General features: G+C 44.5%; 1 long non-coding RNA gene across 6 annotated transcripts in view; it reads left to right on the top strand.

Annotated features, from left to right (window-relative positions):
- The first annotated feature begins 7577 nt into the window (after positions 1-7577).
- Positions 7578-15914, top strand: part of LOC140455524 (uncharacterized) — a 110376-nt gene continuing 102039 nt past the window's right edge. For all 6 annotated transcript variants that reach the window (XR_011952905.1, XR_011952907.1, XR_011952903.1 and 3 more), the window contains exons 1-2: positions 7578-7756; positions 8693-8809. This is a non-coding gene — a long non-coding RNA (uncharacterized lncRNA). The remainder of the gene's footprint in view (positions 7757-8692; positions 8810-15914) is intronic.

The raw sequence follows: 15914 nt of genomic DNA, 5'->3' as shown, positions 1-15914 counted from the left end.
AGACTCGATGGGCTGAATGGCCCACTTCCAATTCTACATCATTTGGTCTAACGCCTTACTTTATTGATAAATTTAGAATTCTGAGGGGATGGGATGAAGTGATAGAAAAGGTTTCCAAACTGATCAGACAGATCAGGAACTAGGCTCAAAAGCTCAAGAACAAGAAATGTGCTGTGGCCTGGAGACAACAAATGGCACTGGGCACACCGCAGATGGGTATGTGCAGAAGCTGTGACTGCTAAAGAAAATTGGTGGATCTTATATTGTTGCCAACTTGGTGATCACGCTGGATGATGGATCGCGGTATAATTTACACAGGAAAAGGTTGTGAAAGGATGAAAGTTCTGTTTCATTGGAAAAGTTTTCTGTGGTTCCAGTTGCAATTGACTGTTTGAAATACTGATCAGAAAGTTGTGTGGAGTGTTACATTAAAATTCACAATCCCACTGGATAAACTATTGCACCCAATCTCTCCTTATTTGTTTCATTTTCATTCGATGTAAATTCAGAGAAAGTCAAGGTGGAATGAAAGGAGGAAAGAAATGTTGCACTCCTTTTCATTATCCCAATTTAACTTACAACAGAATCAAATTGCTTTATTTCGACTTTGATGAGGCATCGATTTATCACAAATCTCCGGTGCAATGAAGGACAACAGCAAGATTCTCCATCCAATGTATCCTAAAGATGCGAGGTACAAAGGGAAACCACAGCTGTGTTTGATAGAAGTAACAGCCAGAGCAGGATTCAAATCCACACATGCACAATGAAAGAGCAACCGGTCGCCTTAACCTCTGGGCCACTTCAGCCCATGGCAAAGGGGCTCACATGTGACCACATCAAGATTACATATGGTGCACTGAGGGGATGAGAAATTCCCTGAGCGGAATCAAATCCACACCATTATGTTTCTGCTTTTAGTTGAATAATAATACCAGCAAATTCCATGGAACTGATCTTGACCTTGAAAGGAATACCTTGTCCTTGATTCATTCCAAGTCGGAACTGTCTCAGAATGAACCAGCAAACATGAAATTCCCGTCACATTCACATGCACATTTAGTCTTGACGCATAATTTCTTCAGACAGTTTTTCTCTCACGTGAAGAAGTATTCACGGACAGAGAAGTGAAGGTGATGTTTTAGCTCGATGGTCTTTCTCATATGGCTGAACCTGAACTGGGTAAAATTTCCGGAAATGCAGTTTTGTTCGTTTCATTTTATTAATTTTGCTGCAACTTCACTCTGTTCATTGCAATGATTGGAAGTGAATTGGATTTATATCATTGGAATGTTTAATGTTGTATTCAATTTTGCTCTGAATTTATTTCAGCTTAAAGAAAATACTGATGAGAAAAACAGAAGGTTAAACTACAAAACAAGATGCCAATTTTGATGCTCAGTTACTTTGGCAGATTTCAGTGGGTATCAAATGAACCCAACATCATGGCGATTGTCCTCCCACCTTTAAACCATGGGATTAAAGCAGGAAATCGATCTCCAAGAGACGGGTCACTTCCTATTCATTATGGAATATCTTCCCTTGACAATATACAAAATCTGCTCAGTTCCATTTATAATGCTTCATGTGGAATATTAATAGAAATCTTTCAAAACTGAGGTTTTTTTTGATGCATCTTATTCAGCTGCATACGTTTACGATATTTCTTTACATCTAAAGTCGTCCAAATTATACACTGTTTCCTCGCACCTTCCATCCCCCCACACCCCACTTTTACACTTTTACCTGGCCACAGGCTGTCTCTCTCCTGGTGAAAATCACTGTCTGTGTGTCTCTAAATGTGCCTTTCCAAATATTTGGAAATGGATTCTCTGGGTGACCGAAATTTTGCTCACATTATTTCTTTGTCATATATCGATGGTTTTGAAAGCCTGACATTCAGAAATTTGCGAACTTGAAAGAGTAAATTTACCAACTATTTACTCTCTCCAAAACTCAAACACTCCGGAAAACTTCCATTCGGTTTTCCTTGGTTCAGTTTCAAATTTTCCAAAACACAAATCAATAAAATCCCATCCCCACTAAACGCCGTCAGCATCGTCTCTAATGTCTTAGCAGCCCAGTAAACACTGGCAGTGTCCTCTCTGATAGAATCACAGATTCCCCCTACAATACAGAGAGTACAATTCAGCCAATCGAGTCTGTAGGGAGACTCTGAACAGCATCTCAACCAGACCTAGCTCCCGTCTCTATCTCCGCAGGCCTCTGGCTTGTGATTTCAAATAAACCTGCTGGAATAAAACCTGGCATCGTGTGACTGCTGACCTTATCACTGTGTTACCCATGGATAATTCACTTAACTTACTGAATTCACTCCCTGGACACACCAGCACAATCTAACATGGCCAATCCACATAACCGACAGACTTAACAGCAGTGTGAACCACTGAGCAAATGTACCATCACATTGAACACTATCTATATCATGTATAATGGCTTTACACACTGGTCACTCAGCCGAGTGAAAGCAAGCTGTGCCCATCAACCCGAATTCAATGCATTAAAACACGGTTCTGCGCTTTACAACCTCATTAGTGCTGCTGGAAATGTTTCTGCACTCAGATCTGAATGGGTTTACTCTGCTTTCTTTCTCAGATTCCTGCTTTAAATAAACATATCAGTCAGGAACAACTCTATATAATTGTGTTTGTGTTGCAATGAAAACCATGTGCAGTTGGTTGAAGTAACGTGTTTGCACTTTCAAATGCACTCTCTCTCCCCAGGAGCTGCAGTCCTTCCTCAGCTGATTCAGACAGCACTGTCCTTCCTGTGACATATTCAATCGAGAATGGAAGGCCAGGCATGAATAACCTTCACTGGGGAACAGAGCCACAGGTTTAAAAACTTTACGATGCCCCCAGCGGAGAATTGAGCCCTGTGACAGGCGGGGACACTAACCACGATACTGTGAAGGACAACAACATCGCCTGTGTGGCTGCACTTGTCTAACACAACTGCTTAACGACCTGAATCAAGTTTTCCATCGTTTAGCCCATAGTTTTATATGTTTTGGCATCACAAATTAACATCTCAATTTTTTTTCCATGTTAGAAGGGTTTCTGCCTCTCTGACCCTTTCCGCAAAACTACTCAAAACTTTCTGCCTTTTCCTGAAATCGCTTGGCCCCAGTGTTCGATCCCTCCATCAAGAACAAACACTTCTTTCAGTCTATCCTATCCATATCCCTCATTATTTTGTACATCTCAGTCATGTCTTCTCCAATCTCCTCTGCTTGGCGACAAACAACCCCAGTCTCTCCAATCTCTCCCCATAACTGAAACTCTTCAGCCCAGACAATATCCCAGTGAATCTCTCCTGCAACGTTCCCAGTGCGATGCTGTGATGCCAACAGCACAAGCTCAATTCCTGCATCGGCTGAGGTTACCAAGAAGGCTCCATCTTTTCAAACTTGTCCCTCACCTGAGGTATGGTGACCCTCAGGTTAAACCACCACTTTTTCTGTCTTGACAGAGCAGCCGTTTTGCCTTCCAGGGGTATGGTGACTTTACTTTTACTCAGTGATAAGTGATTAAAAATGTTGTATTCTTTATTGTTTGATGCATTTCCTTCTGGTGACTTTTGTTATGAGACCTAGTGGCATAGAAGGAAAATGTCTCAACATTAAAAGTCGGGATAAAGTAGGCTTGCAGGGAGGAGAAAGTAAGGATTGCACATGCTGGAGATCAGAGTCAAGAGTATAGTGCTGAAAAACACAGCAGGTCAGGCAGCATCCCAGGAGCAGTAGAATTGACGTTTCGGGCATAAGCTCTTCATCAGGAATGAGGCTTGTGGGTCTGGGCTGAGAGATAAAAGGGAGGGGGTGAGGTTTGGGGGATAAAAGTAAGGGAGAAGGTGATCAGTCAGAGTGGGGAGTGAGGGACGGGTCCGGAGGACGGTTCCGAGTTGCAGGAAGTGCAAAAGCTGTGCCCACACCACTCCCCTCACCTCCGTGCAAGGCCCCAAGGGATCCTTCCACATCTGTCAGAAATTTACCTGCACCTCTATCAATGTCATCTATTGCATCTGTTGCACCCGGTGTGGTCTCCTCTACATCGGATAGACGGGACGCATTCTTACGAATCATTTCAGAGAACGTCTCTGGGACACCCGCATCCACCAGCCCCACCGCCCCATGGCTGAACACTTCAACACCCCTATTTAATCCATCAAGGACATGCACGTCCTGCGCCTCATCCACGTCCAAACTGTTACCAACTGACATCCGGAGGAGGAACGCCTCATATTCTGCCTTGGGACCCTGCCACCATACAGGATAAATGTGGATTTCAACAGCTTCCTCATTTCCCCTAACCCCACATTATCCCAGTCCCAACTTGGCACCGCTCTCCGGACCTGTCTATTACTCCCCCTCTGACTTATCACCTTCTCCCCAACCTTTGTCCACCTATCACTTTCCCAGCTACCTTACTCCAACTCCACACCCTCCCATTTATCTTTCAGACCCGACCCACCAGCCTCATTCCTGATGAAGGGCTTGTGCCCAAAACATCGATTTTCCTTCTCCTTGGATGCTGCCTGACTTGCTGTGATTTTCCAGCATTACACTCTCAACACCTGCCTACACAGCAAAATGCTACGAGTTAATTGTCAGTTTCAATATTGTGGAATTGATTTTGTTAATTGAGAAATTTGGGCTACTCCACCATCAATGATAACATCCCTTAAGGTGAACAGTTCTTACAGGAAAAATAGCCATTCCACAGACTTCAGCCCTTGACAGTTCCAATTGTGGAATGACGCAGATGGGGTGTGTTGGAAAGGCAATGTGTAAAGGGGAAATGTAGATGCGCAGACAATGCATAAGGTCTTAAGGGCAGAGGAGGTTCCAGACTGAGCCTGTCTGTCGTAGAGAGTATGCCGGTCTCATGGAGTTTGAACCACTGCAATGGGTCTATGCAGGTCATGTTCGTCAAGGATAGTATAACAATGGCTGAGAGAACTTTTGATGAGGATTCAACTACTGGGGTGGTGTGGGCTGTAGTTAGAAACAGGAGAGGAGAGGTCATACTGCTTGGAGATTTTTTATATGCCTCCCCAGAGTTCCAGGGAGGTGGAAGAGAGGATTAGCAAAATTATTCTGGGTAGGAGTGAAAGGAACAGAGGGTCATTATGGGGGACTTTAACTTCCCCAACATTGACTGGAAATGCTATAACTCAAGTATGTCGGATGGATCCATTTTTGTCCAATGTGTACAGTAGGGTTTCCTGACACAGTATGTTGAAGGGCCAACAAGAGGGGAGGCCACATTGGATCTGGTGCTTGGTAATGAACCAGACTAGGTGTTTGATTTAGTTGTTGGTGAGTCCTTTGGAGAGATGACCATAATTCAGATATGTTTAGTTTAGCGATGGAAAGGGATAGGTACATGCCACAGGTCAAGACTTATCGATGGGGCAGGGACAATTATAATGCAATTCAGCAAGAATTAGGATGCATAGAATGGTGTAGCAAATTGCAGACTATTGAAATGTGGAGCTGGTTTAAGGAACAGATATTGCATGTCCTTTATAGGTATGGCCCTGTCAGGCAGGGAGGAAGTGATAAGGTAAGGGAACCGTGGTTTACTACAGAAATTGCATCTCTTGTTAAGAAGAAAAAGGAGGCTTATGTGTTGCTGAGGCAAGATGGTACAGATGAGGCGATGGAGAGTTACAGATCAGCCAGGAAGGATTTAAAAGAGAGTGTTAAGAAGAGCAAAGAGGACATGAGCAGTCTTTAGTGAATAGAATAAAGGAGAACCCTAAAGCTTTCTACAGGTATGTGAAGAATAAAAGGACAGGGTAGGAATAGGGCCAATCAAAGACAGGAGTGGAAAGTTGAACGTGGAACCTGTGGAGATCAGAGCGGTGCTAAACAAACATTTCTCATCAGTTTTCACTCAGGAAAAGGAGAATATTGTAGAGGAGAAGAATGAGGTACGAGATAGTAGACTAGAAAGGATTGAGGTTAGTTACAAACAGCTGTTATCAATTCTAGATGGAGTGAAAGTAGATAAGTCCCCTCGGCTGGATGGGATTTATCCGAGGAATCTCTGGGAAGCTAGGGAGGATATAGCAGATGTTGCCTGGTATGGAGAGAAGGTCTTATGAGGAAAGGTTGAGAGACTTGAATTTGTTTTCATTGGCAAGAAGGCGGCTAAGAGGGGAATTAATAGAGACATACAAGATGATCAGAGGCTTAGATAGGGTATACAGTGAAAGTCTTTTTCCTAGGATATCAATGTGTATGAGGAGGTATAAAGACAAATTGAGGGGTGATAGATTTAAGACAGATGTCAGAGGCAGGTTCTTTAGTCAGACTGTGGTTAGGGCATGGAATGCACTACCTGATAATGTAGTTAACTCAGCCACATTAGATTTAAATAATCCTTTAGATAAGTACGAGTGATTTTGGAATCATGTAGGGGGATGAGCTGAGAATAGTTTACAGGTCGGCGCAACATCGAGGACTGAAGGGCCTGTTCTGTGCTGTATTGTTCTATGACTAAAGTGCTACAAGAGATTTCATCTGTCTTAAACAGAGTGACAGATCTGTATTGTGAGCTTACGAAATGTCACTGATCACTACCAAACATGTACCTGTACAAGGTATAGGCAGGGCCATAATAAGATGCTGTGACAGAAGGGGAACAGGTAACTCCATACAAAACCCTTCTCCTTCTCAATTATTTTCACCTCCAAAACAGAGTGCCTTCCAAAAAAAACACCTCTATATCCCACCACAACACTTTGCCCCACAATCGTGATACCTGGCTGTGCACTAGGAGGAGTGAAACAGTCTGTACTGGGACCCACGGGGGTCCTGAAACACTTGGTAAAGACTAAAATCATCTGAGCATTGAGAGCTCCACCACATCGTATGCATTTTCTATTGTTTTAGCTCTGCTCCGGACTTCCCTTATTTTTCCGAATGAACCTGTTCAATGTTTTTCTTACACACCTGCACAAGCTGTGAATTGAACTCTGGCCTCTTGGTCCAAGATTCGGGGTAATTTACCGCATAACAAGCATCGACTCTAAATTCCCTTGTCCCTTAATGTTTCTTATGCTTAGCCTGAATCAACTCTGCAATTGGGAGGAATTGGGAGTGAATGAGGAGCGGTGCCAAAGCATTCTGGGGAGTGATCGTTTCAGGATTAGTCAGAAAGCAAACTGTTTTGCAGGATTGATCATTCTCACTACATAGTAGAGCATTAAACCTTTCTCATAAATCAATCAGAGATTTTAAGAAATAGTTGAAATGTAAATCTGATAACGTACATATTTCCAATCGTTTCACGCAACTCGAATAAGAACTTATTTTCAAACTCCCAGAACGGTTGGTAATTTACATACCTGGCCGGTATGTTTGAATTGAACCGAACAGTCTATTCACATGCTAGACATGTCTGTGACTATAACTCGACAGAGCAATTGTTAATGTCTAATATTTCACCCATGATTCTGTGCAGATAGAAATATTCTCTATAAACTCACCGATAACTTCAGACGCATGCGCAATTTGGTTTCAATGCAGAGCATGCGCAGTGTCACATTGATCAGGACACACAGAGAGGGAGGCGAGGAACAGCTTTTTCCGGCAACGGCTGCGATCAGCATCAGAGAGCGGCGCTCAGAGCCGGTGTATGGGAGCCTCGCTGGGAGAAAGGAGCGGAGAGACTTTGTAGTCCTGGATACGGGTTAAAAAAACCCGAAAAAGACCCTCCAGGCCCGGGTAAGGAGGTGGCGGTCTCTGATCAGGGAAGCGGGCCAGGGTCACGGCCGCCATTTGTTTAAGGGAAGAGTGAGCGCTAATGCCCGCCATCTTGAGAAGGTCAAGGTGCAGGAGGGCGGGGCTCTGGGGGTCTGTAGAACAATCAGAGGAAAGGGAAGCCCCATTGTTATTGATTAATTCCACGAACACAGCTTCACTGGGCGATCCTGCAGGAATATCCTCTCTCAGTCCTGCTGGGATGTTTCACCCAATCAGAACCAGCAGCTCTCCTCCTCTCTCAGCTCCCCTTCTGTCCTTCCTGCAGCATCTGTCCCCTGGAACATTGAGCTGCCTGTCCTGTCCCTCCCTCAGCTGTTGTTTCTGTAATACCTGTGAAATCCCAATCCCATCTTAGATTACTTCACTAAAGACAGGAATACACCCGATGGATTTTACTTAACCTCAGTAATTGTTTAATATTCACTTACAGGTTTTAAATGACATTTTTTAAGCATTTAATTCACATTCAATCGTTTGCAATGGCAGGATTTGAACCTGTGTCCAGAGAATATTTACTGAGTTTCTGGATAAATTGCCTCACAATAATGCCACTAGGCCATCACTTTGTCTTCTCACAGGTTGCGCATCCCAGTGCAACATGAATCAAAACCCTTTCTTCCTGCACAATTGTTTGATCCTGAACTCTGGTGATATCTCTCCGTGTGGGATCCCTCACTGTGTGGGTCTAATTGCTGCCTCTGTTAGCGTCTCTCACTCTTGCAGCTATTCCACATCCTGAGCCAACAGAATTCTCCACTCCAGAGAGATGCAGCAGCACAGGCCAGGGATGGAGACGGGGATTTTCCAGATCTCTATGGGCTCAGTGCCATTCTACATGTGTAACCCTCACAGCATCAGTCTAATTTCCTATTGTGCCTATTTCTGTGTCTTCTACAGGTCCTCAGGGAGTTCCTGACTCAATAGACTTGCCAACTGCTGGTTGGGAAGATGGTTGGTCAGCCAGAGAAACAAAGGTCAGGGAGGTCGGGAGCCATCAATAAATCCTGCTGCCAGGTAAGATCATTCACAGTGCACAGAGCAGAGAGCAATGAGAGGGGTCCAAACATCAGCTAACAGGACATGACTGTTGCTATAGTGCTGGAGGGGAAGCACCATACAGACACATCTCACGCTCAATCATCACCTCACTACTTGAAGTTTTGTTGTACTGAGATAGAATCGGCAGTTCCCAGTTTTCAACCCAGGTGTGTGCTGTCTTGGTGAGCACCAGGCCAACAGAGGGGAGTGCAGGCTTGCAACGAGAGGGTAGTAATGCTGCCTGGGATCTTTCTGTTCCCTATTCCCTCTCCAACACTGTGTCTATGGCTCGTCTTGTGGACCAGTGTCTTCAATCATTCTAACTCCTATAACAGTTCCTATCTCTGTCATCTCCTCCCCTCTCACCAATTATTTCACATATTTGAAACCTCCAGTCCAGACGACTGTCCATATCGCTGTAATTGGCTTCAGTCTCAACAATATGCCTTGTATCGATAGTCTTCTCCTCCAACAACTGAGACATTGATTCTGTTTCTGTGCTGCCTGACTCTTTGTTCGAGGTTTCCTAAACGGAATGAGTCACGTTTGCCTGTGTTTGGCCCATCTCCCTTCAAATCTTCTCCGCTCCATGTACCTGCCCAAGTGTCTTTTCCATGTTGTAATTGTACTTGTTTTTACCATTTCCTCTGGCAGTCCATTCCGTCTATGCACCATCCTCTGTGGATAATGTTGCCCCTCAGCTCCCTCTTTAAATCCTTACTCTCTCACCTCGTGTTTATGCCTCCAGCTTTGCACTTACCTACCTTTGGCAATTCACCTTACTTAGGCCCTACATTGTTTCATACACCTTTTTAAGGTCAACCCGTGGCCTCCTCTGCCCAGGAGAAATATTGATGACAATGCTACAAATATCTCCAACTCATGTACTCAGTTCTCTGGCCACTGATGGCAAGTGTGCCAAATGCTGATTTCCCCACCCTGTCCACCTGTGATGCCAGTTCCAGGGAACAAAGTAACTGCACCCCTTGGTCTGTCTCTGTTCGACAACACTGCCCAGGACCCTACCAAAAACCGTGTAAGTCCTCCCTGGTTTGTCTGAATTAAATTCAACACCAGAATTAAACTCCATCTTTCATTCCTTGGCCAACTGGCCCAGTTGATTACCATCCTCTTCGATAACTGTATTCACTGCTCACTCTTCCACTAATCTTAGTATCCACAAACATACGAACAGGGCCACCTATATTTTCACTCAAATGGTGCATAGCAGTGGACCCAGCCCCGATCCTTCCAGCACACCGCTGATCAGAGACCTCCAATCCGAACAACAACCCTCTCCCACCACCCTCTGTCTCCCACTGTCATCCCATTTTGTATCCAGTTGGCTCGCTCTCTCTGTTCCATTGTGACCTACCCTTACTAACCAATGTATCATGCTACACACTGACCAAGGGTTTGCTGAAGCCAGAAACAATGTCTGTTGCTCTGCCTCCATCTATGTTCTTGGTCACATCTTGGACAAACTCAAGTCAAGTTTGTGAGACATGTTATCCCACACACAAAGCCATGCTGGCTGTCTGTAATAAGTCCTTGTCTTTCCAAATGCATGTAAGTCCCACCTCTCAGAATGACCTCCAACAACTGACCCACCCTGATGTCTGGATCATCAGTCTGTAGTTCCCTGGCTTTCTCTTGCAGCCTTTCTTAATTAATGACACAACATTATAATCATAGTCAGAGTCATACCACACTGTTCGGTTAACGCTAACCATACTCTAAAACTGATCTCGTCCCACCTGCCTGTTCCTGGATCATATCCCTTCAAACCTTTCAAACCTGTACTAATACTAATGTCTTTTAAACATTGTAATTGTCCCCATGTTCACCCCTTCCTTGGGAAGTTCATTCCACACACAACCCACTCTCTGTGTAACAGTGTGCCCCTCATGTCTTTTTTGTTTAATGTCTCTCCTCTTACACTTAAAAATGTAGCTTCTAGTCTTGAAACTCCCCTGTCAATGAGAAAAGACAGCTCCCATTAACTCTATCTATCTCCCTAATTATTTTATAAACTTCTCTGAGGTCATCTGTCAACATTCAGGTTTCAATGCCTTTCTTCATAACTGAATCCTTGCATACCCAGCCACATCCCAGTAAATCTCCTCCCAACCCTTTCCAGCCTAATAATATCCTTCCTATAACTGGGCGACCAGAACTGGACACAATATTCCAGAAGAGGCCTCACCGATGACCTGTATAATCTCAATGCAACTTCCCAACTCCTATATCCAAAGGACTGAACAATGAAAGCAAGTGAGGCCAGCACCTTGTTTTAAATTATCCTGTCTCTCCATGGTGCAAACTTCAAAGAATTACGTACCTGAACCCCTCTGTTCTACAACACTACCATTAATTGTATAAGCCCTGCCCGTGTTTGTTGTACCAAATGCATTACCTCGCATTTATTCAGATTGAACTCCATCTACAGTTTTTCAGCCATTCACACATTTCATCAGGATCCCTTTGTAATCTCAGAAAACCTCCTTCACTGTCCACAATGCCACCCTCCAGTCTACCAGCCTATCACACATGGTACAAATATCTCTGCTGGGGCCCTACAATTTCTTCACCAGCTTCCCACAATGTCCTGATCAGGTCCTGGGGATTTAACCATCTTTGTGTTTTAAAACTTCAAGTACCTCCTCTTCGATAATGCAGACTCATTTCAAGACATTGAGTCATTGAGATCTATAGCATGGAAACGGATCCTTCGGACCAACTCCTGCATGACATATCTAGTCACATGTGCCACAATTTTGCCAATATCCCTCAACCCTTTCTATTCAGACACCCATCCACATGCCTTTTAAATGTATTTCTATCAGCCTCCACTACTTCCTCTGGCAGCTTATTCCATACACTCTGTGGGAACCAGTTGTCCTTTAGGTCCCTTTGAAAAGTTCCCCTCGCACTTTAAAGCTATACCCTGTCGGTTTGGAATCCCCCAGCCTGGGAAAAAGACCTTGTCTATTGACCCTATCGATGACCATCATGATTTTAAACACCTTTATCAGGGATCTCAGGTAATTTATTAATTTATTAATGACTTGGATGAGGGGATTGAAGGTTGGATCAGCAATTTTGCAGACGACACAAAGGTTGGAGGTGTCGTTGACAGTATAGAGGGCTGTTGTAGGCTGCAGCGTGACATTGACAGGATGCAGAGATGGGCTGAGAGGTGGCAGATGGAGTTCAACCTGGATAAATGCGAGATGATACATTTTAGAAGGTTGAATTTAAAAGCTGAGTACAGGATTAAGGATAGGATTCTTGGTAGTGTGCAGGAACAAAGGGATCTTGGGGTGTAGGTACGTAGATCCCTTAAAATGGCCACACCAGTGGACTGGGTTGTTTAGAAAGCATATAGTATCTTGGCTTTCATTAACGGAGGGATTGAGTTTAAGAGTTGTGAGATCTTGTTGCAGTTCTATAAAACTTTGGTTAGACCGCACTTGGAATACTGCGTCCAGTTCTGGTCGCCCTTTTATAGGAAAGATGTGGATTCTTTGGAGCGGGTTCAGAGGAGGTTTACCTGGATGCTGTCTGGACTGGAGGGCTTATCTTATGAGGTGAGGTTGACTGAGCTCGGACCTTTTTCATTGGAGAAAAGGAGGAGGAGAGGGGACCTAATTGAGGTATACAAGATAATGAGAGGCATAGATAGAGTCGATAGCCAGAGACTATTTCCCAGGGCAGAAATGACTAACACGAGAGGTCATAGTTTTAAGCTGGTTGGAGGAAGGTATAGAGGGGATGTCAGGGGCGGGTTCTTTACACAGAGAGTTGTGAGAGCATGGAATGTGTTGCCAGCAGCAGTTGTGGAAGCGAGGTCACTGGGGGACATTTAAGAGACTACTGGACATGCAAATGGTCACAGAAATTTGAGGGTGCATACATGAGGATCAATGGTCAGCACAACATCGTGCGCTGAAGGGCCTGTTCTGTGCTGTACTGTTCTATGTTCGATGTTAACTCCTCAGCCTCCCATTTTCAAATGAAAACAGCCCCAGCCTATTCAGGCTTTTCCCTGTTGCGCAAACTCTCCAACCCTGGCAACATCCTTGGTCATTTCTTCTGAACCCTTTCATGTTCCACAACATCCTTCCGATGGCATTGAGACCAGAATTATACACAGTATTCCAATAGTAGTCAGGCCAAACACTGTTTAGTTCTCTGAGTGCCCCAGTCTTTATCCTTAGTAAGTTCCAAAGTGAAATATTTTTTTCGGACCTTGTAGTTTCATACATCGTTGGCTTCATTGATCATTAAGGAGACCGGGTTTGTCCCTTTCTCTTCTTTTGCTCTTAATATACTTACAGAATCTCTTTGGATTCTCCTTAACTGCCTCTGCCAAAGCTATCTCATGTCCCCCTTTTACATTCCTGATTTCCACCCTAAGTGTATTTCTACAGCCCCGATGCTCTGAAGGGATTCACTTGAGTCAGCCAGTTATATCTGACATGTGACCCCTTTTTCCTTGACCAGAGCCTCGAAACTCAGCCAGTGTTTCCTAATTCAGTCAGTATTGAGCTGCACACTAACAGGAACACGCTGGCGCTGAACGCTCCTTTTATTTCGATATTAAAATATTCCTACTTGCCAGACTTCCCTTTACCTGAAAATAGCCTCCCCAAATCTACTTTAAAAATTCTTGACGAATACTATCTTGCTCCATTGTATAACTTGAACTTGTGGACCAGCTCTGTCCTTTTCCATTGCTATTTTCAAACTGATACAATTGTGGTGACTTTCCAAAATGCTCCCCCACTAATACCTTCATCCCGGTCCCTACCTTGTTTCCCAAGGGGAGGTCAGATTTAAAGTTTGTGAGATTTGTAGCTCGGGTGCTTGTTGTTGTGCTTCTGTTCGCCGAGCTGGGAATTTGTGTTGCAGACATTTCGTCCCCTGTCTAGGTGACATCCTCAGTGCTTGGGAGCCTCCTGTGAAGCGCTTCTGTGATGTTTCCTCCGGCATTTATTGTGGTCTCTGCCACTTCCGGTTGTCAGTTCCAGCTGTCCGCTGCAGTGGCCGGTATATTGGGTCCAGGTCGATGTGCTTATTCATTGAATCTGTGGATGAGTGCCATGCCTCTAGGAATTCCCTGGCTGTTCTCTGTTTGGCTTGTCCTATAATAGTAGTGTTGTCCCAGTCGAACTCATGTTGCTTGTCATCTGCGTGTGTGGCTACTAAGGATAGCTGGTCGTGTCGTTTCGTGGCTAGTTGGTGTTCATGGATACAGATTGTTAGCTGGCTTCCTGTTTGTCCTATGTAGTGTTTTGTGCAGTCCTTGCATGGGATTTTGTACACTACATTGGTTTTGCTCATACTGGGTATTGGGTCCTTCGTTCTGGTGAGTTGTTGTCTGAGAGTGGCTGTTGGTTTGTGCACTGTTATGAGTTAACCTTTTCAAACCTAGACTGGGATTGCTACAGTGTTATGCGTTTGGAGGGAAGGAATTTGTTAAGTGTGTTCCCAAAACTCCCAGTCATTATGTAAATGGCCCAAACTGGAGAATGGGGCTAAATCTGACCTCTTGATGTATGGTAGTGTGGCTAGTCCTTTGGGTTGCAGCATGTCTTCGTTCCATTGTCTTTCCCTTAGGCATCTGTTGATGAAATTGCGCGGGTATCCATTTTTGGTGAATACATTGTAGAGGTGTTCTTCTTCCTCTTTTCGCAGTTCTGGTGTACTGCAGTGTGTTGTGGCCCTTTTGAACAGTGTATTGATGCAACTTCATTTGTGTGTGTTGGGGTGATTGCTTTTGTAGTTCAGGACTTGGTCTGTGTGTGTGGCTTTCCTGTAAACCTTTGTGGTGAATTCTCCGTTCGGTGTTCTCTGTACCATCACGTCTAGGAATGGGAGTGGTTGTCCTTTTCTTCCTCTCTAGTGAATCGGATTCCCGTGAGTGTGGCGTTGATGATCTGGTGTGTGTTCTCTATTTCTGTGTTTTTAATGATTACAAAGGTGCCATCCACATATCTTACCCAGAGTTGGGTTGAATTTGCGGTTAGACTGTTTGTTCTAATCTTTGCATTACCACTTCTGCTATGAGTCCAGAGATGGGTGAGCCCATGGGTGTTCCGTTGAGGAAGAAGAACACCTCTACAATGTATTCGCCAAAAACGAAGACCATACATCAAGAGGTCAGGTTTAGCCCCATTCTCCAGTTTGGGCCATTTACATAATGACTGGGAGTTTTGGGAACATACTTAACAAATTCCTTCCCTCCAAATGCATAACACTGTAGCAATCCCAGTCTAGGTTTGAAAAGGTTAAGATCCCCTACTGTTACAAAGTTGCATTCTAACAGGTACCTGAGATCTCCTGACATATTTGCTCCTTCATCTCCCATTGCCTATCGCTATAGTACGACCGTAGCAAACTGATGACCAATTTTTATTTCTCAGTTCCACCAATATTGCTTAACTGGGCAATCCTGCATGAATACTCTCCCTAGGTACTGCCGTGATGTTTCCCTCCTATCAAAACCACCAGCTCGCCTCCTGTTTTCCCTCATGTTCTATCCTGTCTGTAACATCTGTCCGCTGGAACATTGAGCTGCCAGTCTGGTCCCTCCCTCAGCTGTGTCTCTGTAATACCTATGGTATCCGAGTCCCATGTTCCCATCCATCTCTGGGTTCATCTGCGTTATCTGTCTCGCCCTTTGCATTGAAATAAATGCAATTTAATCCACCAGGTTTCCCTCACTGCCTGCTATGTTCTTGCCTGCCTTGTCTATTTATATTGGTCTCTTGAACATCTGTACCAGCCTCAAAATTCTTTCTGACCTTACGACTGTTTGGGGTCCCACACCCATGCCAGGCATGTTTAAATCCTCTCGATCAGCTCCAGCAACTCTCCCCACCAGGATATGAGACCCCTCCTGCTCCCAGTTCAGGTTTCTTCCCCGCCCTGTCTACCTGTGCTGACACCTTCAGACATCCAGGGACTTGCCCACCAAGGTCCCTGTATTCCTCAGTACTCCAGGAGGACCTACCATTCATGATGTATGTCGTTCGCTTATTAGACTTCCCACATTGCATTACCTCACAGTGATCAG

Source organism: Chiloscyllium punctatum, chromosome 30 (assembly GCF_047496795.1).
Source record: "Chiloscyllium punctatum isolate Juve2018m chromosome 30, sChiPun1.3, whole genome shotgun sequence".
Classification (NCBI taxonomy): Eukaryota; Metazoa; Chordata; class Chondrichthyes; order Orectolobiformes; family Hemiscylliidae; genus Chiloscyllium; species Chiloscyllium punctatum.
The sequence above is the reverse complement of the archived record's forward strand: the minus strand, read 5'-3'. Positions and strand labels throughout refer to the sequence as shown.